General features: G+C 35.8%; 1 protein-coding gene across 9 annotated transcripts in view; it reads left to right on the top strand.

Moving 5' to 3' along the window:
• The window catches only part of LOC150095297 (CYFIP-related Rac1 interactor B-like), a 587,095-nt gene that overhangs the window by 124,385 nt on the left and 435,279 nt on the right, over window positions 1-27,431 (top strand). For 5 of the 9 annotated variants that reach the window (XR_016550081.1, XM_090410588.1, XM_090410579.1 and 2 more), the window contains exon 1: window positions 571-670. The exons of 2 other annotated variants lie outside the window; for them this stretch is intronic. The gene's annotated coding sequence lies outside the window, so the exon portion shown is untranslated. Of the gene's footprint in view, window positions 1-493; window positions 523-570; window positions 671-1,159; window positions 1,243-27,431 lie in introns of those variants that run through there. 2 more of the 9 variants (XM_090410582.1, XM_090410584.1) reach the window with 2 other exon arrangements.

Below are 27,431 nucleotides of genomic sequence, written 5' to 3'. Positions count from 1 at the left end.
CTACCGACAATTAAAAAGAAACCGACCATGAAGATTGTATACGACACATTACTTCCCGATGTGTTTTCTTGGAAGATTTCCAGCTGTTATTCAAAAGTTCTGGATATTTGAATGATTTTGTCCTTTAGGCTTAATATCTTCACATGTGCACTTAATATATTTAATGACATAGTTCGCAGTATAAGGGAGGTTTTACACAGTTTATAAAATTAATTTTTTTCTAGAAATAAGTTATATTTATTTTATATTGTATAAAATAATATTTTAGATAGTTTAAAATATTTTCTAAAATTATAAAAATAACGCATACGCTTTTTTAAACATTCACTATCATAATTTTAAACAAACGTTGGTGCCTTCGTGTGGTATATTTTTGGAGCCATCCATATGATACTCGTGCTATTGTTCTCCAGGATCTGTTTGCTTATTCTGAGCACTGATTTAATGTCACGGAACTCCTATTCGTTCAATTGTTTTCACATCATGATATTCGTATGCTCACTTGTTTACATGGTAAACATAGTATCCTTGAAGTTCAATATTGTTTGGTCTTTTATTCTACCTATATATTTTTTTTTAATTTTTCTCTTGGATTGGATGGAGAGACTTCTGTTAGAACTCCGGTTCAGGATCGAATAATCTTTAATAGGGTTTGATTTTTCAACTGAAGGTAGGTTGGCCGCTCTCATATGGGGTAGAGGGGATATATAATTTCAAGTCGTAACCACCATTTTTAAATTTCCATTTATAAATTCATGTTTTAATCATTTTAGTCTTAAATTTAACTTGAAGGTAGATAGCATAAGAATTGTATCATAATATATTAAGCTTTACTAATCTATATTTATATATAATGAATAGCAACAAGATTTCTGCGTTTAGATAATTCAAAATATTACAATTACATTAACAGCAAAGTTCATTTTTAATAAATATATAATGTATTTAATAAATACATATTTAATTTATATATGCACTTAACATAACTAGTATTCAATATATATATATATATATATATATATAAATGCATTCGCCATTTATTATTTTTATTTAATATTTATTTGGATTTTTGATTGAATACATTAATAATCATGATTTCGAATGATACAACATTTTAGTTATTTTTAATTTCAGTTTTATTTTCTTAAAAAAATTTCAGAATTACGCAAAAGACGTGAACCCAAGAGCAAAAGCTTATCCGAGCTAGAACATATATAGAATACAACATCGCACAATAATGCGGTACGTAATAGTATTGTGCTATGCGTATTGATATGTATAATATTCGCGTGGTCAGTATATACGACCCTACTCGTATTTTATTAGTGTATTGATATTTGTAGTAGCACTGTGTGTATTTTTCCTTGTTTAAAGAGGGGACAAAATATATAAACAAAACAAGAGCCAGTGTAACGTCTAATTCACTATTATGGCATGAATTAATTTCTAAATTTATACATTTATTGTACTAAACGATTAGTATTTTTAAATAAATTTAAGTGCTCCCTGGTCAGAGAGACTTGGTAATTTTTGTTACCTTCGTTTATTATTGAGAAGCAGGTAAATGAAGATTTTTTTGGGACTAAACTAGTATAATATTTATGTATGTATTATGTATATTTATGTATTAAGACTATGTATTTATGAAATCGTGTATCTCCTGACAGCGTTTCTTCTTGTCTGATGGTTGCATGATTGATTATCAGATTTTAAGAACAGTAGTCTTCTCCTATAAATGGTAAGATATTTAATAGGATGTATTTGATCCTCACTGTGGTGTCTATATTTACTGTTCGCTAATATATGTATTTCCGTCCCAGCGTAGCATACTGTTGTATCCAAGCGAATATGATGTTCTTTACATTAAGTTTTATTTATTTATTTTTTAAAAAAACCCCTCTAAATAGCATCCCTGTTGCGTTTCTCCTAATAACATGTGGTTTCCATGTTATTAGGAGATTTCCATGTAGATTACTGTCCATTTTTAATCCTAAACATTTTAGAATAGTTACTTTTTTTTTATCTCCATGACAGTTATTTTTTCAATTTTATTTATTTATTATTATTATTAGAACTCCAAGGAGTCCTTAGACTCATCGAGGGAGGCTCTAACATCATGTCCATCACAACTATTCGACATTCACATAGTATCTATCATACTTTGCCTTGAACTCATTCACGGTCGTAGCACCCACAACAGACTCTGGCAGCTTATTCCACTCATTCACCACTCTAAAAGTAAAATAACCTAGCTCTAACACCCTTGTCAACCACACTCTTGCCCAGCTTCTGTGGTGGCCCCCTAGTCCTCCCACCACCAGTCCTATTCTCAAAAATATCTTCTGAATGAATCTTATAGAAACCCTTCAGTAATTTGAATGTCTCAATCATATCACCCCTTTTCCGCCTATCAACCAATTTCTGCAACCCACAAATCTTTATTGTTCCTCGATTGTTCCTTTATTGTTATTGTTCCTCGATACAGAGGAACAATAACTTGCTTATCTCTGCTCGTCAAAGTATTCTTCAGCAGCATCCAAGTGATTTGATGAGCTGATTTAGCCGCTTTTGCTATATGCCCCCTAAACTTCAACTCCCTATCCACCAACACCCCAACAATCCATTTACTCATACAATTTATGTATGAGTAAATGGATGAAGAGATTGATTTAACTAATGGGTGTATTTTTCAGTTTAAAAATTATAAATTTTATTTTTAGCATATAATTTTATATAATTTATATAATATTTATATACTTTTTATAAAGCATATAATTTAGCATATAATAACGAGAATAACTTTATTAGAGTGGGACCAGTTTGACACTTTTTTTCAGATTTTTTATCGTATTTTTCATTTCATTTTAAAAAATATATGCAGTGAAGATCAGTGGTAACTGATCTTCACTGCATATATTTTTCGACATATGCAGTGAAGATCAGTTAACACTGATCTTCACTGCATATGTCGCAGAAATTGTTGATGTAAATGAGAAACAAAAGTAGTCCAAACATAGAATCTTGAGAAACTCCGTAGTTTAGCTGAAATAAATTGCTTTTGCTTATTTTTACTGTTTGTGATCCACTTTAAACAGCTTTTTAAAGCAATCAAGTGCATTACGTCTGATTCTTGTATCCTCCAGTTTTTAATTAAAATATATGGCGATGTCAAGAGCTTTCTGTGGGTCTACAAAGATTGCTAAAGATAGTTTATGTTGATTTTGTTATTATAAATTAAGTTGGGAAGTTCAACAGCGTATGGTTTCTTCTTAGTTAATCCTTGACTCCACTAGACGATGGAATGTGTTCCATCGTCTAGTGGAGTCAAGGATTAACTAGAGTTCTCTCTAGTTAATCCTGAAGTATTCTGGATTAACTAGAGAGAACCGGTCGGAAATCGGCGATGTGATTGAAATCAAGAGAATTAGAAGGACAGGGGAGCACACGAAATGTTCTGCGAACAGTTGGAGTTTTGTGACGCTTGGAATATGTCCATCCACATCCATCGGAACCCCATTATCACTGTCTGGACAATACCTGGTCTAAAACAATCCCAAGATAAGAATTAGGGGTCAAGATGTGTTTATTTTTGATAAGACTCGTGAGAATAAACCCCTTATCATGATATCGCAATTATCGGCCTGTTTCCGGTCCACTGTGCAGTGTCTGGTTGATCGTAGACGAAAAATGTAATTTAAATGACATTGGTGAATAAATGTCACAGAAAGAATACGAGTAACGGATATTGTACCGAACCAAACAGTGAACATAGTATTGCACTGCAAATTATTTGAGCGTAAGTTCGTTGACACAAACACTCTCGTGCACTCCAGGGAAAACACTACAATGACATATTTATTTAGATTGTCCGAATAGCCATATTGTGTGCGTGTATGTGTGTGTGTGTGTGACAGAGGGAGAGAGAGAGAGTTATTTATAAGCTATTTGAAATAACTTTAAGACATCACTCTTTTAACTTTTTGTTTTGTTTGAGCTCATTTTTTAATCTCAAGAGAATCCTCTTTGTTTGCCTAATTGCCTGGAGAATAATGAGTATTTACTTGATGCAATTAGTGTATATTTGTTATTGTTAAATAGTTCGCAAGAATGTTGGTAATTAGCGATGCTGATAAAAACAATTTTAATTCCTTCCACATATAAATTGATTATTTTTTAAAAAGAAATTCAGTTTCATGAGTATTTTGCCCGATAATTGGGTTGGTCCAAGTAACTGAATAGCGTATAAGGAAGAAGAGTGGTAGACAAACAAACAGTTTTTCAATTTCTCAACGTTTAATTATGAAGTCCCTTATTCCACAGCCTACTGGACATTGCCTAGGGACACGTTTTTCCCCTTGTGGATTATAGTCTTTAGAACAATAGATTCTAACATTTTTCTAAGATTTCCCTTATAAAGCATGTCCGATGATGTTGAGAGAAATTTATTTTATTTTACAAAATAAAATAAATTTTGAACAAATTTTGTTGAAATCAAAATAACTGAAATGTTAAACTGCTATTAATATTTACATTTCAATATTTCACTAGTCGGCAGTAGACTCACGTGAGGATACTGACAATCATTCTTAGTGAACTCATACTATCTCATTGTACGAGTTTATTCTGTATATATAAAAAGATAAGCCGAAATTTGAAACGTTTTTATATCACGTTTTTTTGTCTCTTCATTGTTTTCAAACGTCCAACAATGTGTTTGCCTTCATGAGACAACAATTTGTTATTTTGTCTTTAAAAATATATATGATATATTATCGTTTCAGGATCACAACAATCAAACTCATTGTCGACCATTAGAACAGTACGTGTTAGTATTCATTATTGAAATTAGCATAACGCGCATGTCCTGACTGATTATATAGTAAATATTTTATTTTTAATTCGTGATTTTAAATAATTAAATAATTATTTCAAAAATAATTGTGAGGTTCATAAAGAACTTGGCTACCAGCCCGGAACTCGGGGGGGGGGGTTGTTCCCTGTAGGCGCCGGGGGGGAGATAAATATTTATCAAAAATTTTGATAAATATTTATTTTCTTTTTTGTATTTTGTTTTTCAGGGAATCGCTAGAAATATATAAATTTTCTACATTTAAAATCGGCATTAATGATATTTTCTTCACCAGGTGGCTCTGTAAGCAGTCCTAAAACTAGCTAATGTTCGTGAGAAATGTCACAAAACTGGATAAAAACTATACTTACGTGTTTGTTATTTGCTCGCTAGGGGGCGTACTAACAATTCTAATAAAGACGGCCATTATCCTAGTTACTAGCCATGTCTCGAACAATGTGTGAAATATAGCAGCGGCACCCATTTCGAATTCATCTCGGCCAATTACCGCTATCATGAGATATTGCTATGTCGTGCAGCATCCTATTACTGTCTTTTCCTTTTGCAGTTCCTTTCTTCTCGAAAATCCCCGGAGAAAAAAATTTTTCATTTTCGTCCAAACTTTAAAGTCGAAGATGACATTGATGTATATGGCAATGCTACTAAACTGCAAGTAAATGATGATCTCCTCTCGAAGCGACTGTAATGCATTTGATTATTGACTTTTTCCCCCCCTTACTCTTCCTTCTTTGTTTGCACGTGAATGGCATATCGCTATGTTTCAGTTACGTCAGAATGCTTTCATTGTTACTGTTTTCTGAGTTTTTTTTTTTCTGCTGTTCAGTGCATTATTCAGTAGTTGACAGACACGCGATGCTTATACAGTATTCCTTGGTGTTAATACTAGAAATGTGAAATATGGCCAGAATACAGGTGGAAGAGGTGGCGGGGGGGGTCTTAAGAAATCGCTGACATTGACGGTTTTTTGACCGTCAGTATCAGCGTTTTGGTTAATATTATAATATTCCAAGTGATATGTGTGTGTGTTTTTTTTAATGCAAATTTTAAGAGGCGCTTTGTGTGTTCTGTGGTTGGTTTGTCTTCCTGTGATTGGACAAAATTCTCAAAGGCAAGAGCATAATAGGAAATAATAGAAAAATTGAAGTCATTTTAATAGGTAGATTCTAATTATATTTCACAACCGAAAGGCAATTTGTTTTTAACCACAAAAACCCAAAATTCCCATTTTGGATCGTGAAAGGCTTGGAGCGAGTCTGTTCCCGATTGGTTTGTAAAATTAATTTTATCATAATGCAGTAACTCCGTTGACATTATAAATGATGTCTTAATCACACCCAAGAAGAGTTATCTCGATTAATATTATTAATCTTAGGGTAATGATATTCATCGGCTAAGTTTCATAGCCATTATCCATACAATTATACGAAAACTCAAAAAAGAACAATTTAATTGAAGGCGCGTGATGTTTTATGTGCACTATTAGCTACAGGAGAACAGCTCCATCTGCATTAATAGAAAATTACATTAAAATAATTTAGTTAATGAATTATTTTTAAATATAAACAAAAAATTAATTACAAATTAAGGAACACGTGAATGGTGAATAGCAGTCAGTATAACTTCCGAAATTTTTAGAAAATCGTTTTTATTCAAGTTTGATTTGTGAACGTGTGCTTCACAGCTTTCCTTGTACCAGAAGAAAGCGACTTTTATCTACAAAACACAGGATTCATTGTTCCAATGAATCCTGTGTTTTGTAGATAATGCGTGGCTTACTTAACCGAATCTGTCGGCTTCTTTATATGAAATGTATTCCTGATGTTCTTCAAGACGAATTTGTGCAGAACGACCAGTTTGTCTATAACATCATATAATTGAAAGAGGAGGATATTTGTCTTTAAGTGAGATAGGGAGGGTATTAAGTTTGCGAACTGAAAAAAAAAAAAAAGCTATAATATCGTATGATAATTTTAAATTTTTGTATTGAATGAAAGTTATATTTTATTTTCTATTATACACTACGGAAAAACAAATATTTGGGACTATTTCATAATTTGACACGCAATCGGTTGCCTAAATTTTTATGTAGAAATATGGACTGTGAGTTGCTTTATAACTTTTTAAAATATTAATATTTTAGTTCATTATTTTAACAGCTATATAAACTGTTTCATAATATATTTGACTTTTATATATTTATGAACTTTAAAAGAAGATAATGGCTATTTTAATAAAATTATTCTAATTTACAATTATTTTCATCAAAGCTAAACAATTTTTATCAAAAATGATTTTTTTTTTAATCATTCGAATAACTTTTAATACCATTTACGATGAGAACAAATTACTCTGTAGAATATCGATTTGGAATGTGAAAGAATGCTAAAATATTTGAATCAGAACTGTGGTGTTCCCCTGTCCTTGTCTCCTTACTTTAGTTGTCTACGGCTTTTCGTATAACTCCCACCATTGCTTGTGGTCTCGTTTTCCTTCTACTTTCATGTCTTACTCTTCATTTCCTTTCTTTGATACATTTTAACCAATTTTCGTTTAGCTTTATCAGTCACTTAACTTCACACAAACTCTTCCTTTGAAGTTTGCTTTCTAATTATCTGAACGTTAGCCATTTTTTCTTCTATATTTTTTTCTCCAAGTTGTTCATTCCAGATATTCCCTTTTCCACTCAGCACAATACTTTTACTTTAGATATGTTTTAAGTCTCCCTTTCTCAGATGCGTTTTGTATTTCGGTATGTATACATGTGTGTGTGTGTGTGCGCGCTCGCTCGCTATAGTGAGCATCTGCATTCACTCCTTGGAGGACTTTCTTTGTCATTTTGCGTTGATACATCGATTATGATATTAATGTGCATCGCTGTTCGTACTCTTAGACGGTAATGACGACGCCCTTTATCCGAAAGACCCGGGTTGGAATTCCTCTTAGTTTTTCCAAGAACCTTTATCGGAGCGTTTCAACTGAAAGTGACTTGGCAGTGATTTTTCCTTCCGCAAAACAGGCAAACCGGCTAGAGAAGAACACGCGCAGTTTAGAGACAATAATGCGTGCGCCTCGTAATTCCAAACACCCCCAACTAGATGCATACCAACTCTGATATCAGTCATTAAGGTGTTCTTACTGATTTCTTTTCGTGTGTTTCAAGAAAAACTGATAATGCACATGAAGTACCCACACTCTAAAGAGTGTGGGTACTTCGCTGTAGAGAGTAAATGTGAAACTTTTCCATTTCTACTTATTTTAAGCAGGGCGGTGGTCTGCCCGAGTAAAAGGTTAACGACCACCTAAAAGACCTTACCAAAATGAGGTCCCTTGAGCCCACAGTCTGCTGGGTGTTGACCACACTTACTTCATTCACTTCGCCAATAAGGTCGGCAAGATCTAATAGTGAAATAAGAGTTGTGTAAATGGGAATTATCTCAGCAATTAACGATGATTACATATTCAAGGCTGTTAAGAGTGATGATTTTTGCTTGTCGATAGCTTTATCCTGGTTAATCAGTTAACCAGGATAAAAACCTCACTTTTCTCGAGGATAAAATCCTCTCGTCTTCACCATAAATGGCTAAGTCAGCGTCATTTCAATAACCTTACAAATGCCCTTCATTGTCTTTGAAGATATTCGAGCCTTTCTAACCGAAGGACACTTGTCCTTTTTCCTTGTTCACCACAAATCTATCCTGCAGAGGTGAATTTAGATTTACTGTTGCCAAAAGCATTGGATCCAACAAGTACGTACTATAAGTGACGGGGTTTTTCTCTTATGAAACTCATATGTTCCACGGGTGTGTGGATACTTTTGGCAGCATAGCATAGATATAATTCTCTCTCTCTCTCTCTCACACAGACCTCTGTCCAAAAAGAAACCGAACATTTCGAAAAAAGAATATTTCGAAAATAGAAGAAACTAGTGGCGCCACCTGTTGTATCTTTTTGTTGTCGAAAGCGACAACCTTCATTCGTGTTGTGTCAACTGTTTATGACATTTGTTTCATTAGAAGCCGAGTTATAGTGCAAAGAGTGACAGTGTGTTTTGACGAACGATCGGTCGTCACGATATTCATGCCGTACGCGACGAATTCTCGCTATCAATCGCTTCAAAACTTCGAGATAAAACTCATCATTCACCGTTTGGCCACGCGGAACGAATTCTTTGTGGATAATGCCCTTGGAATCGTAGAAACAAATCAGCATTGTCTTTACTTTTGACTTCTCCAAGCGACTTTTATCGATGTCCCTCTTCTGGTGGTCTGCACTCAGAACTCTGTTTCGGGCTCATACTGAAAACACCACGTTACGAGCATTTCCAGGAAGTTTGAGTCCTTTCGAGCGGTTTTAATGAGGTCCTTGCAGTGTTCAATTCGATACGTTTTTTGGTCGTCGGTCAACTCGTTGGGAACAAATCGCGAATTCAATTTACGGAGGCCCAAACTCTCGGTCAAAATGTTGTGCACAGTTGATTTTGGAATCCCCATTTCATCTTAAATCAATCTCACGGACAATTTCGGGTTTTATTTTGATGAAATCAATCACTTTTTTTGGATGTTGACTTCTCTCAGCCCAGTTTTTGGACGGCCCGGCTTTTCGTCGTCCTCAAGCGTCTCACGACCACTTTGAAATTACTTACACCACTCGTAAACTTGAGTACGGGATAAGCATTCATCATCGTATGCTTTTTGAAGCATTTGATGCGTTTCGGTAAAACTTTTACCAAGTTTAACACAGAGATCACTCGCAAATGTCTGTTTGAAACTCATTTTCCGACCGTTCGTCAAAACATAGTCACTCTTGGCACTAGAACTCCGCTTCTAATGAAACAAATGTCATAAACAATTAACACAACACTAATGAAGGTTGCTGCTTTCGACAACGAAAAGATACAACAGGTGGCGCCACTAGCTTCTTCTATTTTCGAAAAGTTCGGTTTCTTTTTGGACAGAGGGTGTATATATATATATATATATATATATATATATATATATATATACACACACACACACTAGTAAAGAAAAGAGTACCTAACAAAACTAAAAGTTGCAGATGTCTAGACAGAGGTGGTGTTTTTGAGTTACAATGAAAGCAACTCTGAGAACAGCGGTTTATGTTTGCGTGTAGACTGCGACTTTCTCTCGCCGCCGTCAGAATATTTGCATTATTCTTGTCTACGCCTCAGAAATCTGCTAAATGGCGTCGGTAGTTTCTTTTCCCTGCCATTAACCGAACGAAATATAGTTAGTGCTTGCAATCTTCCTCAACCCGATTATGTTAGCAGCAGTAAAAAGAAAGCTTCACCGTGCTCCCCCGAGGAAACCTTGAAGGGACATTAATGAGATCCATTTTCTGCTGAGTCCTTCGTAGCTTTAAGAACACAAAAATGCACGCTCCAATTAATTATGCAGAAAGATAATTCTGGAGAAGAACAAAACGAAATTTATCCCAATAGTTTTTTAAGTAATGTAATGTATAAAAGGTGTGAGGACTCAATCGATGCTAGCGTTGGCTCGAATAGGGGGGAAATATTTAAACGACGCACTGTGACGACAACAGCAGCTGATATTCCATTGTCTCAGAGGCGAAACAGCCATTCTCGGCACGAGCAGTTTTGCTACTAACTTCAAAATTCTACGCCAGGGCTTTGGACACCAGGAGAAAATCACTGAAGCAAAGAAACAAAGTCTGCTCGCAGGTCAAAAGGGTGTGAACAGTTAAACATATAAAATGCATTTCTTTGACTGTAATGGCTTTTGAGACACGGAGAGAAGCGAAGCACGAACCTTACAGAGCAAGTCAACGTCGAAAGACTTTTTTTTTTTTTCCTTACTAGCCTCTGCCTGTTCGCTTTACGAGCATAAGATTTCCACTCTTGGCTCAGAGATGACAGATTATGCCCCGTTGTTGTAAGAGGTAAGTCCAGATTAGTGCGAACCCAGCAGTTCAGCGCGTAAAATCTTTGGATAGCAGTCGACCTGCTGGCTGCTTTTCACTGGCAGCTGAATCACGGGAAGCACGCACTCGGCTTGCTGCGGTATAAAACTTGAATATTTCAGACAGCCATCGTTTTTTTTTTTTTTTCATGCAGCAATCCTTCACTACTCCAAAGCTCTGCAGCTTTTTATATCCACTTAAGGATAACAAGAGCTGTTGAATAACTCCTTTATTCTCTGTTTTTCTATAAAAAGTCTTTATTTTCCTCTTAGGGATGGCGAATATTCTTTGAATGCAGGGCCTTTAGGAGCATTAAATGGAAAGAAATTCTTTACAATACGAATCAAGTTATGACACGCTAATATCTCATTATGACGATATTTTCACTCATTAGAATAGTTAAATGTTCTATTAAGATGCCCTCTTAATCTTCCAAATGTGTTACGATGCTCTGTTAAGTATTTTATTAGAACACCGTATTAATCTGACACGTGACCACTGCGAACTATTTGGAAGATGTCACAGTTACGAATCCCAATATAATCAATCGAGTATAGGAAGTAGGAGATATTTAGGATCAGAATTTGGGTTCGGTGAATTGAACAAATGCCATTTATTTAATTAGTTACGTATTCCTCCTGTTATGTTAAAGGGAAATCAAATTATAGATACTAAATTGAAAACATAATCTGGTCGCTGCTAAAATGCAGAGTTTAAAGCAAGATAACTGTTCTTAACAAGAGATGAATCACAGGCATTTTCTTGATGACCTCCTTAATCTGAAATCCAATTTTGGTTATTTTAGAGATTGCAACTGTCAAATTTCAAAGCTTCTGTTTGTTTTATGGTGAATTCGGGCCGCACATACGCTTTTATTATTATCAATATGAGGGAAGATAGAATAAAAATTGCTCTCGGATGTTGTTGGTGGGATTTTTCTATTCCTCAACTTGACAGTCTCAAAGCGCACGTGTTTGCTTTAAAAGTTGGCGGAATTTCTTATCGGTGTGCATTCTTTTATGTCAAACAAAGACCACATTAGTGACTATCATTTTTTTGTTTTGGTGTGCTGTTGTTGCATCCTTCTTTGAGCGATATATCATGTGGACCCAACCTTGAGTTTTAATTTTAATTTTTCTCAGCACATCTCTAAATAAATAAACGGATTTTTGGATCTTAAATCAACCGCTCTCCACTTAAGAAAAAAAAAAAATCATTGGTGTAATCTGGCTTTCATACAAAACTTCTTAATGCTCTGATAGAGAAGTTAATCCTGTCTGCAAGTTGTTACTGCTGCGTTTGTCACGTGCATATATTTTCTGGCCAGTTTATCTGTCTTTTTTGAGAAGAAAAACCTTAATTTCCAGGGTTCATTGGGTAAACCGTGATAACCCATCTTCATCTGAAGCCCTTATAAAGACTCTTTGCATCTTAGACAAGATTTGAACTCGCTTTTTTACAGAATACTCCTGTAGAAGTATCTACACGATCGTAATATAGATAGAGGGTAGATAGTATTCACTCTCCAGCTAGTAAGATGTGGACTCGATGTTTGTGAAAGTCCGTAAGATGGTTGACGAGAGTTTTCTTTACCCTATGCGAGACTACCGTCTTGTTCATTGAAGATAAACACTTAGAACTGTTGGAAGAAGTTCTGTTTCTCGAACAATACTAATGTACTGTAGGTCTATTTTTAGTAAGTGGAATGAACATCTATAAAAATAAATAAATAAATAAAAAATAAATTAAATAAATAAATAAATAAAAACCTTTTTAGGTTATAAAATTTCATGGATTATCTCTGATTAGCCACCGCTAGATGGCGCTGGTTTCGTTTCCTCAACTGTTAATCAACGAAAACAAAATTGCTGAAATCGAATATATCAGTTTATACCGGAGAACCTTTCAGATCATTGAAAAAATTATCCATCTCTTAGATTTATTCAAAATCATTTAATCCATCTGTTTTATTGTTCGTCTAAGCCCTTTGTGTTCAAGAGAGAGATAGGAAATATGTCATTGCGCACAATCATTGCTCGTTCCCCCCCCCCCTCATCAGGTCACCTTTCGTTGTTTGAATGCGAGATTTTCTTTGTGCACAGCTCCATCCATTGTGCACGTTTGCAAGCGCAAGCTAGAATAGCTCAGCAGATTCGTTTATTAAAGGCATAACGTTAGTTCGCTATTACCAAACGGACCGAGTTATATAGAATACATTCCCAGAATGCCTTAGTACTTAATCATACTGCATCTGTAATTAAGACCCATTCACGAAACAGCTGCGTTGCTAGTGTTGTACACTAAGCACTCCGTTTCAGTTATAATTGTTTTAAAATGTCGGATATCGATTACGTGGTATGAAAGGACGACCTACGTTTCCTTCGCTTCACAAGCGACTGTTTAGCTAACAACAGTGGCCAAGATGGAGCACAATTCAACACCATCCTGACGGGGAGGTTTCGATTATCATTTCCGACAAGTTTGTTGCAGTCTTTTATTCAATACACGAAGGCAGAACGGTGGCTTCCTTTTGTACTCTCGATAAAATACAAAGAACAATTTGTGTTCGTTTACTTTTCCAAGTTATGCTAAAAAAACTACTGTCAATTATCAGTTCTTCAAGGGTTATACGATATACACTTAATACTATAAGAAATAATAATAAAACACATCTAACAGTTCCAAGCTGGAACAATGCACTATACTGGATTAAGAATGCCTGTCTATGTATCTGCTAACAATATCAATAGAAACATTAGGTATACAAACATACGAACTTAACAATGCATACCTTCTATCTCATTTTCTAACAATACGACAGAAATATAAGGCATACAAGCTTAACAATGTACCTTCAATCTTCTGCCTTTTAAACAATGTCTATTTCAATAGCATGCGTAAGATGTGACGTCAATTCATGCAGTAATTATTAGCGTTGATTATAATTGTTTTATTAATTATAAAATTATATACAAAATTACATTAACAACTAGAGTTAAATGATTAGTATAATGCAACAAGAATTATCTAATGTGCTTCCCTAGTATATAATAACTTTTTTTTTAATCCACTGGTTTCCAGTTTCTCCTTGAGCCAATTTAGAGCACCAGTGGCTAAGGCGAAATATTCCCTTTACCATTCTGAAAGGAAGTTGTTGATTGCCTTCCGGTAGCGCCTGCGCAGAGAAAAATGCCAACTACAGCTGGTTGAAGGGGACCAAATGTAGTCACTATGCAAACAATTTGGCCCGGTTTCAACCAGCTAAAGCCTAGCACTGTGTCCAAAATTCACGAGAAGCTTCTTCATCTTCTAGTTTTTCACCTTGAAAAGAGTCTTCGGTGTTAAAAAAAAAATTCGATTCATGCAGGCATGCGCAGTAGTCGCCTGAAGGTTTTTTAAATTGAATTGTTACGTGATAGAAGCATATCTTTAAAATATTTAATCTAATTTATTAATAAGAATGTTAATTTTTAGGCTACAAAACTATTTTTTATTAAGGCAGCATAAACAAACTCCGTGTCTCTTTGTTTATAAATATTTACTTATATTTTCTTTCTTTGTTGGGAGATACCGTTCGCTTTCCATCTGCACTCTCTCGGAAGAACTTTTTTTCCGACGTAACATTTGCTTCAAGAACTTAAAATTTCAAAAAAAGAATTTCCAAACCTCTTTGGACTTCGCTCATTCGACTTTTACGTTCTGTGAGCCAAATCCACTAGACTTGCCGTTTCTATTCATCGTACACAGAAAATAAAACTGAGGGGGGGTGAAAGAGAGAGAGGGGGGGAAGGAGTTGAAGTGGAGAGAAAAGTTCCATTGAAGTAGAATTTGGATATAAAAGTTTGAAGGAATTATTCTTCGCATGTCAAAGAAAACTTAGTTTTGGAATCGGAGAACTATAAATGCAGGTCGTTTTTTTTTTTTTTTTTTTTTTTTTTTTTTTTAATCGAGTTTTATTTATTCGTTTAGTAAATAACGGGTGTTATGTGGTTGGGAATATTTCACTGACTGAAGAAGTTCTTGGAAAAAATACGTCTGGCTTCAGGGCCGGCGCCTAGAAATAGAGATAGCGAATAGGCCATGTGCTTCTAATGCCAAACTTCAAAGGCTGCGATTTTCGACAATTATATTTTGAACTGCGCGGGGTTGTTTATTTTTAGTTAAGTTTAGTTTAGCTATGAACCTACGAGTTTCGCCCGCACGTGCAAGAAAGTAATCATTTCCCGAAGCATATCCGGCTTTGTGGTGGGTATTTTTATGCGTTGGGTTGAGTCTCCTCCTAATGAGGAGTCACTGCGAAATAATGCAGCCGGCACGTCCCTCCTGCTGCATCCCCTAATGGAGGTATTCATGACTGTAGTCCGTGTGTGTTCACAGGCCGGTTTGCCTGCTTGCGGGATGAAAAACCCCAGAAAAAGTGGTGTAAAAAACCCTGCTGTCCACGCCCAAGACTGGCTAACTTGGCTATGGCTGAGGAAGATCCTTCAGCTCCTCACGTCACTGACGGGAATCGAACCCAGGACACTCCTTCCCCAGGCGTATGGTTGCGAAGCGCATAGCCACTAGGCTAACTGCGCGGACAGAGGATTTGAATAGTTTTTTTTTGGGGGGGGGGGGATTTTTGCGTATTATTTGTTTTTTTGTGGATTTCATGTTTTCGTTTATTTCATAATTTAAATGATTTTTTTTTTGCGGATTTTGATGTTTTAAATGCCTTTTGTCTATTTGAAAATTTATTATTTATATTTTTTGTGTATAACGATTTAAATGTGTGTTTTTTGCATATATGTTGCGAAACAAAAACTAGGAAAATTAAATTAGAAAAAAAAATTGTCAATTTTTTTTCAATAGGTATTTACCCATAAGCAACTGCCTTCAGTTGCAAAAAAAAACAAACCAAAAAAAAACACTTTTCCTTAATTCAAAATAATTTAAATTTGTCAGTGGTTATCAGAAACTTAAATCGGACCCCTGACGAGATGAGTAACCCTCATTAAAAACACCAAAGGTAATTAAGGATAATTAAATATCGCTCTATCCTCCTCCTTTGATTTTATTATTTATTCCTTTTTTTTTTATCATTTTCACTCTTTCCTTTTGGTCGGCTGCCTTCTTCATTCCCTGTATTATTCACCAATCGATTTCTCCTTCTTTCATTTTGTGCATTTTTCTTTGCCCCCCCCCCCATCTATCCATTGTTTCTATCCTACCATGTGTTTCCTTAGATTTCTCAAACTCGTGCATTTTCTGCCTCAACTCCCAGCATACATCACAATGTCAGTCCGCATCGCTACCATATAAGTAACATGCATTTCCTTCCTCCTACACTAAGGCTATTAACTAGCACGAGCCGTGCGGCAACAGATGTCAGGCGCTAGCAACATGCCTTAACTGCTCGCGCGATCTTCGAGAGGACCATTAGGGCAATGGCAAAATCCACATTCCGACACAATCTTAAGTCCCATCAATACACATTTTCTTTCTCCAGGGCTGCATAAGTAACCCCTACTTCCCCTCTTTGAAGGGAGGGGTTAACGGCAGAGTCGTGTTTCCGAGTTTATCAAAATACCCAAGGGCTCCAATAATTTATCCTAAAAAGCAAGACTGGCTTATTGAAATCGAGGTGTGTGCTACCAACGGAAAACATCTTCATTAGTTAGAGCTTTTTCTACGTCTACAGCAGTCTCGCTTTTTTTTTTTTTTTTATTATTATTAGTTGTAATTGGCTTTATATTTGCTTTTCCTGTAACTAGATGCATTCCAAAGAAATCGGCATTACTGTGTTCCTTCAAGCCTCATCTTCGAAACACTTCTTTTGGAATTTTGGTCTTACTGTTGAACCGTAAATGGATCCCGGGGTTGCACCATCCCTTAACAGGCTTATAACGTCAAGGAAGAATTATTTTCGCTAATTTTGATTACAAATTGTACTTATATGCAATTTAAGGAAAAGATACGTTTTTTTGGAAGGGAAAAAAACTGAATATGAAGGAAGGAGTTATTCAATACAGACATAGTAGGCATTCTAAAGCCGGTTTTGTTTGATTATTTTTCTTTTGAGAGAAAAATAAACCCAGAAAAACTCATTTTCGATAAGAATGGCCACCTTAGTCGCAACAGAAAAGCCTTAGAAAAACAGCGGTTTTATTTTATTTTTTTTTTTTTTTTTTCGTATTTGAAGAGCGTCGAATCTTGGTGCTTCCAACCAACAAGCATGTGCTGTCCTTCTGACTGGACCATGGAGTATTGAGGGGAGAAAGAGAGAGAGAGAGAGAGGAATCATTGATTAATCTCTTTGCTCTGTTCTACGCACAATCAATCATTTGGAATCAATTTACCACTCAGTACCATAATCCACAGTTGCTGTTTTTTAATTGCAAAATGGAAGGAAAGTTTTCCTTTATTCGAGAAATGCCAAATCCCATCTAGGAGAAACCCCGATTACGTTACGTATGCATTGGCAAACATAGTCGCTTGTTTTGTGTGTGAACGGGTGGGTATAAAGTTTGTGAAACGTGTAAGACATGTCTTCAGCAACCCTAAAGATGAGTTTTGCAGTTATCTGAGGATCTTTGAAATGTGAAAGAAAGAAAGCAGTGCCTTGAGATACTCCAGCGTGATATTTCAGTTTTGAAACTAAAGTTTTTTCCGAATGAGAATGAAATATTGAGAGATCAGAGTTCAATTGCAAAAGATCACTTGCAGGTTATCAAGATCTTGTTTGGGTCCGGAATAATAAAAAAAAAAGACTAAAATTCACTACAGTCTTTGACATGAGTTAAACGTTTCGGCGATTCTGTACTATAAATTTTATTTTCTAATAAAGCTCCTTCCTTGCACGCACGCGCCACACCCACACACACCCGTTTGCGAAAGAGCAACTGTCCATGACGGTTTGCCGTTAATCATGTTCGATGATGGTGTCGATAATTTTCCCTTACTTTACCTGAGGGAATGGCAACATTTGTCAACAAAGCACAGACGCATTCGACAACCCCCGTCTTCTTCATCACGCCCTTTCTGATATTGCAAAGCGAAAGGGTATTGAAGAGACGGGGAAGGGAAAAAAAATCCGCACTAACCTAAGGGGAAGTACTGCAGTCTTTTGGGAATCCCGCTTAGCGCTATTCATTCCAGTGTGGAGTTCACAAATCCGCTTACTGCAAATTCTTTCTCGCGGGTCGTCAGCCATCGCCTTGGGAATGCTTTCTGATCTGAGGTTAAGTGTCACAAAAGCACTGAAGACGTTGAGGAGAAAACACTTTTGTGTGTTTGCTTTCCTTCAGCTTATTGTAGGAATGTTGTATTGTGGATAATTAAACTTTGTCTCTCAAGCTTCATTCGGTTGCCATAGTGACATTCGGTACGCCATCGACTTGTTTAGTATCTCCGAGGACGCTATTATCAAATTTAAAAAAAAAAAAAAAAAATCACGCGTCTGGAAATTGTTAGCATACTGGGTCACAGCTCGGTATTTAAATAAGTTGAGGCTGAGCTACTCGAGTTCTACGTCATTTCCGGTAATGAAAGAATTATCAAAATTAAAAAAAAAAAAAAGGATTGCGAGAAAACGTCAATTAAATCTTTCACTTGAGAGAACTGGGGCTTATCTAAGACTTAGAAAAGCATCAAGTCTACGAAAGATATTAATTATAACTGGGGGTTTAATTTTATCCTCAGTAAAAAAAAAAAAGTATACCCACAATTAATTTTAATAATGGACACCAGGGCGCGTTACCATTGGTTAAACGCTAATCCAACAATTACTCTTGCGCTGTGCCATTTCACATAACGAGCTAATAAAAGCTATCACGTGATCTTAGTCTGTTTATGGATGGTCCAAATCGTCTGCCTTTAAAAGAGGGCAATTAGCAGAATAATTGTCAACATCTCTTTCATAAGACCGTTCGTGAATAATGAAGGCATTTTTTTTTTACGGAAAATGGGAATCTGTTATGACAAATAAAATACCCTTTAAACAATATACACAGTTGCAAAGTGATGACGTTTCATAATAAGGACTATTCTCGCCATCCTTTTACATAAAGTTATGACCTATTGTAAAAGGATGCCATCGATGTATACCTAAATTATTTTTATTATTTCTGATGCATGTATCAAAAGTCGAAGGTTAAAAACGGGTAAAAAACAAACCAAAAAACACGGAACTGTCAGTACCATAATAGAATTATAATTCTAAACATGTTTTTCAGTAAATTTTACCACCATCAACTAATAAACAATAAACGTTATTTTAACGGAATGTGTTTATTTTATAGCGGGGATATTAATAAAAATTAAAGGTGTGTTTGAAAATTTCACTGAGAACTAAATAATTTTGATACTTCACAAAATATTCACAATGATTTTATTATATTATATAAGTTGCTATAGAATTACATGCCGAATATAGAATATTAATGAATAGTGGCACAGGCGTGGCGTTTTGATTTTGCTTCTTTGTTAATCGATTACAGCGCCTCATAGCGTAACAGTGTTCTTCGCATACGAATAATTATTAGTTTCGAGGACAAAAAAATATTAATAGCTGTTATGATGTATAGTGGCACCACCTATCGGGTAATTTAAAAATGTTCCTAGGAATAATTGGACGAGATACCAAACAGAAATAAATTAAAATTAAATCTTCAAAATGAAAACACCATTTTTTTTTCTTCCGAACTTTATATTGGCAAACAGAAGACGTTATAAATTATATATATAAACATCCATCCACTAAAAGTCGCTTCACATTAGAGGGAATTTATCACCCATAAAGGTAGCGTATGATGAGCCAAGCCTGACTCTTACCCACTGCTTGGTCCAGTGAACATTATCGGCACACGTCCAATAGGAGCCGGCAATTGGTATCCTTATGGGTTTGCCGGAAACTCTGTTCCACGATGGTAAACAAAGTCTCACAAGAGCGTATAAAAGGGAGAGAGAAGCAGGGAGTTGAGATGCTGGAATTTATTGCAAGGTTCCACATGCCGTAAATAAATTAGCGTCACAGTCCGTACTCACCCCCCCCTCCCTTTCTGTTCATCCTCCACGGCTGCACGTTCTGAGGCGAAATTGGAAATCAAATAAGCGAAAATGAAATCACAATATATTAAAATCAGTTCTCTGGAACGCACGAACTCGGCGTTTATTATCTTCGGGTGCGCGCGCTAGATTTGTTACGATGCCCGGCCTTATCCGAATGGAGGCAAATAAATGTTTGTTATAGCGGACCGTGTATTTAAATGCTTGACGCGACCTCGGTCTTTATTTCATCGAATGTTTTTCTTTTTCTAAAGTCATTAAATTCTCTGGCGACAAAAAAAAGCACTGTTTTTAAGTTTAAACTGATGTTGTTCCTATTTTCTCCAGTCTCATTAATGAGAGAGTAGGATTAAATATCCCTTTTGTGTGTGTGTGTTCAGATTGTCAAGTCATTAGAGGAGTTAACGCAGTTTAATGTAATTCGTCATTCACACGGTAGATGGCAGCACTTTAGGCATTGCTTTAATGATTATGAATAACGTATGGGCTTTTCATTATTATGTCTGGAAGTCGTAAATGAGATTTGACTCTTCCTGCCTAAAAGATTTTGTAGGATATCAAATGTGTGACTGTGATGGGAATTGAAAACTGATAAGTCGTGGATATTTTCGCACTCTTTGTCCTAAAGCACCGATGCGTGTTGCCCATGGTGTAATCGTCCGACAGAGAACTGTTGAGTCTTAAGGTCACCAATAGTTTTCTTGACTGTAGCCGACTTGTTCGGATCGATGAATTCTGTTGGTGTTCTGTACACGGACAACGAACAAGGATAAGGTCAACTTTGTCGCACCTGCGCCATGTTGATTTAATGCTGAATTAAGGCCTTGGTACAATAACAGTGGAGCCACAAGACACTAAATCGGCACCTAGAAAAACAGCGTCCACCTCGAAATGTACGAACGTCTTTTACGGCATGCACACACACACACACACACACACACACTGCTTGTACAGAATATTGGAACTAAGACTAGATTAATGGTCTGCAAACGATGAAATCAGCTACCAGTGAATTTTTTTATAAAAAAAAAAGTCTCATTTGTCTTACGTAGTTTCTTTAGTATTCTTGTGTTCTATAATTAATTCTACTTAAGAACATAATTCCTCTATTTAGCCAAGAAAATACCGTCTTCATATAAGTTCGACGCATTTCGTTCCTCATAAGCTGTCAAAGGCCGAAGAACATACGCAGATATAATGCAGTCGTTTCGATACTGTAATCGTTTTGGCAGTAACCCATTCGACCTGGCCGTGGGTTTGAATCTACTGTTACAGTGGGATTGTATCGTCAGATACGAATAATAATATTTCCCTTTCTTGTTGGGAACTATTGGCTTAAAAGACAACATGTTTGGTTACTACAATGGTATTCCTTGCTTATCTAATTCTCAACGTAAACATCATCACTCATTTAATTGGTTAGGCTTAGCAAATATTTTAAGTTATGATAATTAGAACGTAGTCGGAAGTACCACCGTACCAAAACTTGTGTAGGATGCAAAGAATTGTGTTAGTGCTTTTCAGTTAAAAGCGAATTAGCCGGTTTCATACGAACATGGAGGGATTTTCATCCCTCAAAATAACACATCGAATACTGGGGCGGCAAGAAAGGCAACGGGAAACGACCATGATCGCTATTCCTTAGTAAAGTAGCATTATTAGTAAAGGCCATCTAAGAACACGTGTAATTATAAGATAAATAACACTCACCTTAATTGTTTTCGTATATCCTAAACAACCACAACTGTTTCTTAGGAAATAAATAAAAAAAATTCAATCTAAATTAAATCCGAGATTTCTGAGTCATTTTTGGAAGCATTATCTTTAGATAAGTGGCCTGCTTTCGTTCACCACTGCGGCATACTCTTTGAAAAGAACGTCGACAAACATGTTGTGCTTTTATATTTAATGCGTTAATACTTGCAAATGCATTTGCGAATTAAGACAGCGTGCAATTTTAGAAATAAATCCCAGTGGAAGCATTCAATATTAACTTGTTTTGTGTTTCTAAATATTACATATGTAATTTGTAGTCAGGACTTGATTTCAGCGGCGCTTTTCTTTTTTATAGATAGTAATGCCTTCCCCCCTCCCCATTCCACCAACCAGTAACAATAAGACTGTTCACATTACAATTCTTTGAATTAAGATGATTTGACTTTCTCAGATTCCTTTTTATTATTGAGATCCGTAATGTATTACAGAAAGATTTTATTTTAGTTTGGTGAAATTCTAGGCTGAATTTTTTGTTTAGTCTTGAAATTAATATGAAAAATGTTATGGATGCAACAAAAAGGAATGATTTTGGACAATGTCTGGTCGACCATCGTAAAAAAATCACTAATTATATCAACGGTTTTTCTGAAGTCCTAATGGCAAACTTATAAAATCATCTAAACAGCCTAGAAATAAAAAAAAAAAAAAAAAAAAGGGAATATGACGATGTTCAGTGCTTCAGTGAAGGATGGGTGATTGAGAGGGGGACAGAATCAGTTTTGAAATAGCCAATAACTTGATCTAACTACACCAAAGCAGTAATGACGCTACTCTTTTGTTTGTAAGTTGCTTGTGTTCGCCGGAATGCATATTACTATTGGGGTGGGGATGGAGCAGTGAGAATCCCAGAGGGAAAACTCATCCACCTCTGTATGAGACTGGATAGCTCCTTCGTATTTTGAGTACATTTTGATTCTTAAATTTTTTTTTTCAAATACTGTATGGATAGGGCATTCATCTAGCGATCTACGTTACTTAAAGAGTCAGCTGTTAAGCTAATATAATGTTGATTTATCCAATGCGGAATATTTTGTATATTTTATTTATTTTTATTGATTTTTCTGCATTGAATTTTACTCATCCATCACTCCGAGCAACGTTATTCAAACAGTTCTTGTGAGTGGTTCTACATTTCGATAGAAAACAGCTTTATTTGATGCCCGTGTTTATGCCACCTCTTCAAGGTCCTGACAGTTCAATACTGAAACAATAACTCACTGGGTTTCTTATACACTCACGAGAAATCTAAAAGACTTTTTACCCCCTCTGGACAAAAAAAAAAAAAAAAAAAGGGAATTTCTCTTTCTATTACTTCACCAGGCAAAGTTTCTTTTACAAGCAAAAAAAAAAAAAAAAAAGTTAGAAAAGAAACTTGTGGAGTCGCTGTGGGTTCAAAGTCTGTTCCCTGATTCGCATCAATTTCGGAAATTGCGTCTGGAAGAATGCCAGGGTAGACTGGGATCGTCTGCAGGGAAAATGAAGTGAGGAAGAAGGAGTGCAAAGAAACGCCACATTGTTCCGGCATTCTGGCTGAGTGCCCACCCACCCAAATCTCGGGGCTAAATTTGGCCTTCGGCTTGCGGGTGACATTTGCAGAATCCACCGAGCGAGGAAACAGCGGTTTGGTACTGAATCGCTGAACAAATAGAACAAAGTTAAATATCAAAGAAGATTGAACTTAAATACTTTAAAAAAAAATCAATAAAAAAAAATCAGCCATTGCTGGTAATTTCTTGTCTTTTGAGAACATCCTAAATATTCACTCAAAGCATTTAACGCATACGAGTGGAGCCCATTGTGTTCAAGGAGCCCACAATATTGACGGCATTACAGTATCGGTCTATTGCCAGACACTTCTCTGTATAAGTAAGTTTGGGAGAACTTTACTCCAAAGTATAAATTTTCACGACTCAAAATGGGCTTTGCGGCTGTGAAGGATCACAAAAACTCATGCTGGTAATTTATTTTAAATATATCACCACATATTTTAATTATTTTTTCTGTTTTTCATGAATAGAGGATACTACACCCTTCTGAATCCTAAATGCATTACTGATAACAATAAGTCCTGGAAGGTGGAACATCCAACCGTGAGTTGCGGTGATTAATACCCTTGGAGGGTAATGGATGGCAATGCTGTAGCCAATGAAGTTCTAACTGAGGCTCGGCTATTGCTGTTATCCTCCTGCCATGATCAGAGCTTTAATAGCTCAATAACACCTTATCCCCACGCTGTCCTCTACAGATAACTGGGAAGATGAAAAGCATTCTTGCTTCGTCCCTTTAAGCCACTCCTTATAAGGACTATAAGTACGCAGTAACAAAATGTTTCTATATTTCTCCTCTAGATGGCACCACAGAATAAACCAAAAATAGTACGTATTGGTTGGGAGTATGGGAGTATTTACGCATTAGATAAGGTTCAAGTTTCTCTTATAAACAGTTTATAATTGCCCACTTACGGTATCTGCACATAATTATATTTTTTAAGAAAGCTCAAAAGTACTTTGGTGTTGATTTATTCTTAGAATGATCCCTGATTTCTTAGCCCTAGTAAAAGTAAATGAATTTCCTCAACCTTTTCAGAACCTCAGCATTTTTATACTCTACCACTATCTCAGCGCTGTTTCGAACTGTAAAATTAATCCCATAATCCTCGCAGCTATCTAATTGCATCAGTACTTCTAAGCAAGATTTATAACGACTATAAACATTGGTGAAGTTCGTTCTGCCTGCGTCTAATTGCCTTATTCCAAAGCCTTACCATTCGGGTAAATTTGTTTTAATGTCTCCATCTAACCGATGCGTGCTCCAGACTGTATGGTTTTCATTACATACAATTTGTAGCTGTAATTTAAATGTATTCCTACACCGGAGCAAGCATTGCAAAAAGAAATTAGTTCGCCATAATGGCATTTGCTAGTTTTCAGGTTTAAATTTATAGCTTTAAGAATAGGTCGCACGAGCTTTGCATTTAAAAATAAAACGAACGCTAAAGATCGAAACGCCAACATACTTAATTGGTGACTTTGGCATATTTGATAGGATTTCTTAAACTAGCCAGACACACAATAATTAAATTACTTCTACTTTTTGATTCTTATATTGAGAGAAATATGCGTATCTGATACACCATTTAGACATTTTCCCAATGGGATCTTTACGGATGAAGCATAAGAATTTCAGTTACCATTCCTAACGGTATATATTGCCTATAACTAAAGAGGAATAGTCTGCATACACGAAGATCATTTACATTGACTAAACTAAGTAATATTTCATAATTATTCATTTATGTACTGGACTTGTTCATGCTAGTAGAGAAACTACGGGAATTGATAGTGGTGTGCCGCTACTTCTCTTATAAATTTGTCTTCATTTTCCCAGACACCCGCCTTGAGATTAATCTGGATTCTTCGTTAGATTTTTATCACATTAACTTTCCTAATGTCTGATCCACCATTTAGACAATTTAACAATGGCATCATCAGGGGACGAGTATTAATTAAAAAGGATATTTATCAAATACCTGTTTACTTACCAATTGTGTGCATGCATCTGTGTTTTTCGTTGTTTATTTTCCATCGATAAATAAGTATTTGGTCAAAATAATGCGCAAGTCTGCAGCTTTCGCAGACGCACATGGCGTTCTGTTCATAGCCGAGAAATATTTAACAAAATTAAATACAACTAAAACCAGACTTATGTTCTACCCAATTACAGCCACACCAAATAAACTATTTCACAATAAAGAGAAATTTTGCCTTTATGTTGTTCTCTTTTTATTAGTAAACGACAATTAATATCTATTTTTGTTGGAAATGTATCAATCGGTAAATTTTTCTAATAATAGCATCCAATAATCATTTCGAAAGATGTGCTCAAGTTTGTTCTTTATATTAAGAAATATAAAAAACTTTTAAGGCCTTTATTTTTATTTTTTTTATTTTTAATTTAAATTGTATTCAACGCTGTATAAAGATTAATATGCAGTAAATTAAAACTGTGTTCTTTGGGAGCGGGAGGAGGAATAAATACAAATGAAAACAAAAATAGTCGTGGTGATTATTATTACAAATACAAATTTGATGATTCTTTGACGAATATTTACAAGATCGTATTCATGTTGGTCTGGATGGCCATTTTAGCACATTCCGAAAATAATATGACCTGTCTGCTAGTGGAAGAATGATCATACAGGTGACTGTCAATCTGGATGTTTTCTGCAGAGTGTCTCCGGTCTGTAATGAGCCTTCGTAGCCCTGTTGTTTTCGACAATAACCTTTGGTTAAGAAGATATGGATTCGTGTTTGCTTCTGTTATGATTCTAAACAACGACCAGATCTGTAGTAAGCTGAAAATTGAATCCCTTACGAACTCAGATTGAAGTCCATTGTTTTCAAGTCTTTATCACGAAATTACCTGTAAACTTTATAGGGTTTTTAACCATCCTCCATTTTATCAAAAGGACATTTTTAACTCTTCCTTTTGGTAAAACAGCAGATTTCAAAAAATATCGATGAGAAATGCGCTCTTTATCTGAAGAAAGACCCGGATTCAAATCTAGTCATGGCATGAGAACTTTAGTAAGGGATTTTCAACTAACCAGAGAACATATGCAGTTTCCATACAAGGCAGATTTGTGCAGGAGGGTATTATTGCATTCATTAGCTATGAAAAAAACATGTTATTTATTAGTCTGATGGCAAAGGTCTCTTTGAACCGAACATTAAAAGAATCATGCCATCGGAAACAGATATTTTTCGGAGTCTGTGATGTTTGGTTTTTGGAAATGTTCATTCCATTATAGTTTAGGAGGAGGGTTACTTAAAGGGTTTTTTAAGTTGCAACACATTTTCCTTTCATTCTCTCTACTGCTATCCATTGGAATAGCCCTTCGTCTTGTATATTTCCTTCCCTATCCAAAGTCTAATAGGCTTACTTTATGAAAGTGATTTTTCGAGATCATTTCAATTATTTTCACCTACTACATTACGTTTTAGCAGAGCGATGGGAAACAGCGTTAATGTTAATAGATGCAAACAATGTGAATTTAAAATCGAAGGTGTTGACGAAGATTCACTCAATTGTCGCCAACAGCTATCATCGGGAAAAGTCCATCTGAATCCGAAGAAGTCCATTAGATCGGGTTGAATTAAGACAATGATGGTTGTTTTCTTTGACTGCAATAGGAATGGGCATCAGGCATTCATTTCCCTGAAGAAAAGACCGTAAACGAAGCGCATTCCTTTCTTATTTACTTAGTTAAGTGGATGTTTCAGTCATTTAAAAGAAGATCACAATCGCCGAACCCATCAGAAAAGTGGCATAAGCCGCTCACTGAATTACCACCACAAACATCAAGGTTTCCTGTGCACGATGGTTGGAGGAAAACAACGTGGTATCGTACCTTCCATATTACCCTTAAACTGCTCCCTGTGAGCATCGTTAAAAATGATCGGCTTGCGTTTCTAAAATGCCTCCGATTCCAGTAAGTGCGGAACACAGAAAAAAGAAATGCCGAACTCGGTGCGAAAGTTCATACGAAAATCAACCACGAATTGTAAGGTACTAAATATTGATCTGTTTATCAGCATTTGGGAAAATTTGGGGGACAGCATTTCGTATCTTGCCTCATATATGTAAAAAATCACAACACAGCCTGGTTAAACATTCCTGTCCTTGGTAGTCACAAAATTCTTGCAGCAGAGAAACATTGCAAAAGGAATGCCCAAGAAGAGAAGCTTGTCACTAGATTCCTACGGATTTGTGATGATGATGATTACGCTTGCTTGTAACG

The sequence above is a fragment of the Typopeltis vanoorti genome, chromosome 20 (assembly GCF_054136105.1).
Source record: "Typopeltis vanoorti isolate ZY-2024b chromosome 20, IOZ_Tvanoo_1.0, whole genome shotgun sequence".
NCBI classification, from domain to species: Eukaryota; Metazoa; Arthropoda; class Arachnida; order Uropygi; family Thelyphonidae; genus Typopeltis; species Typopeltis vanoorti.
Note: the sequence above shows the minus strand (reverse complement) of the source record. Positions and strands in the feature narration are given on the sequence as shown.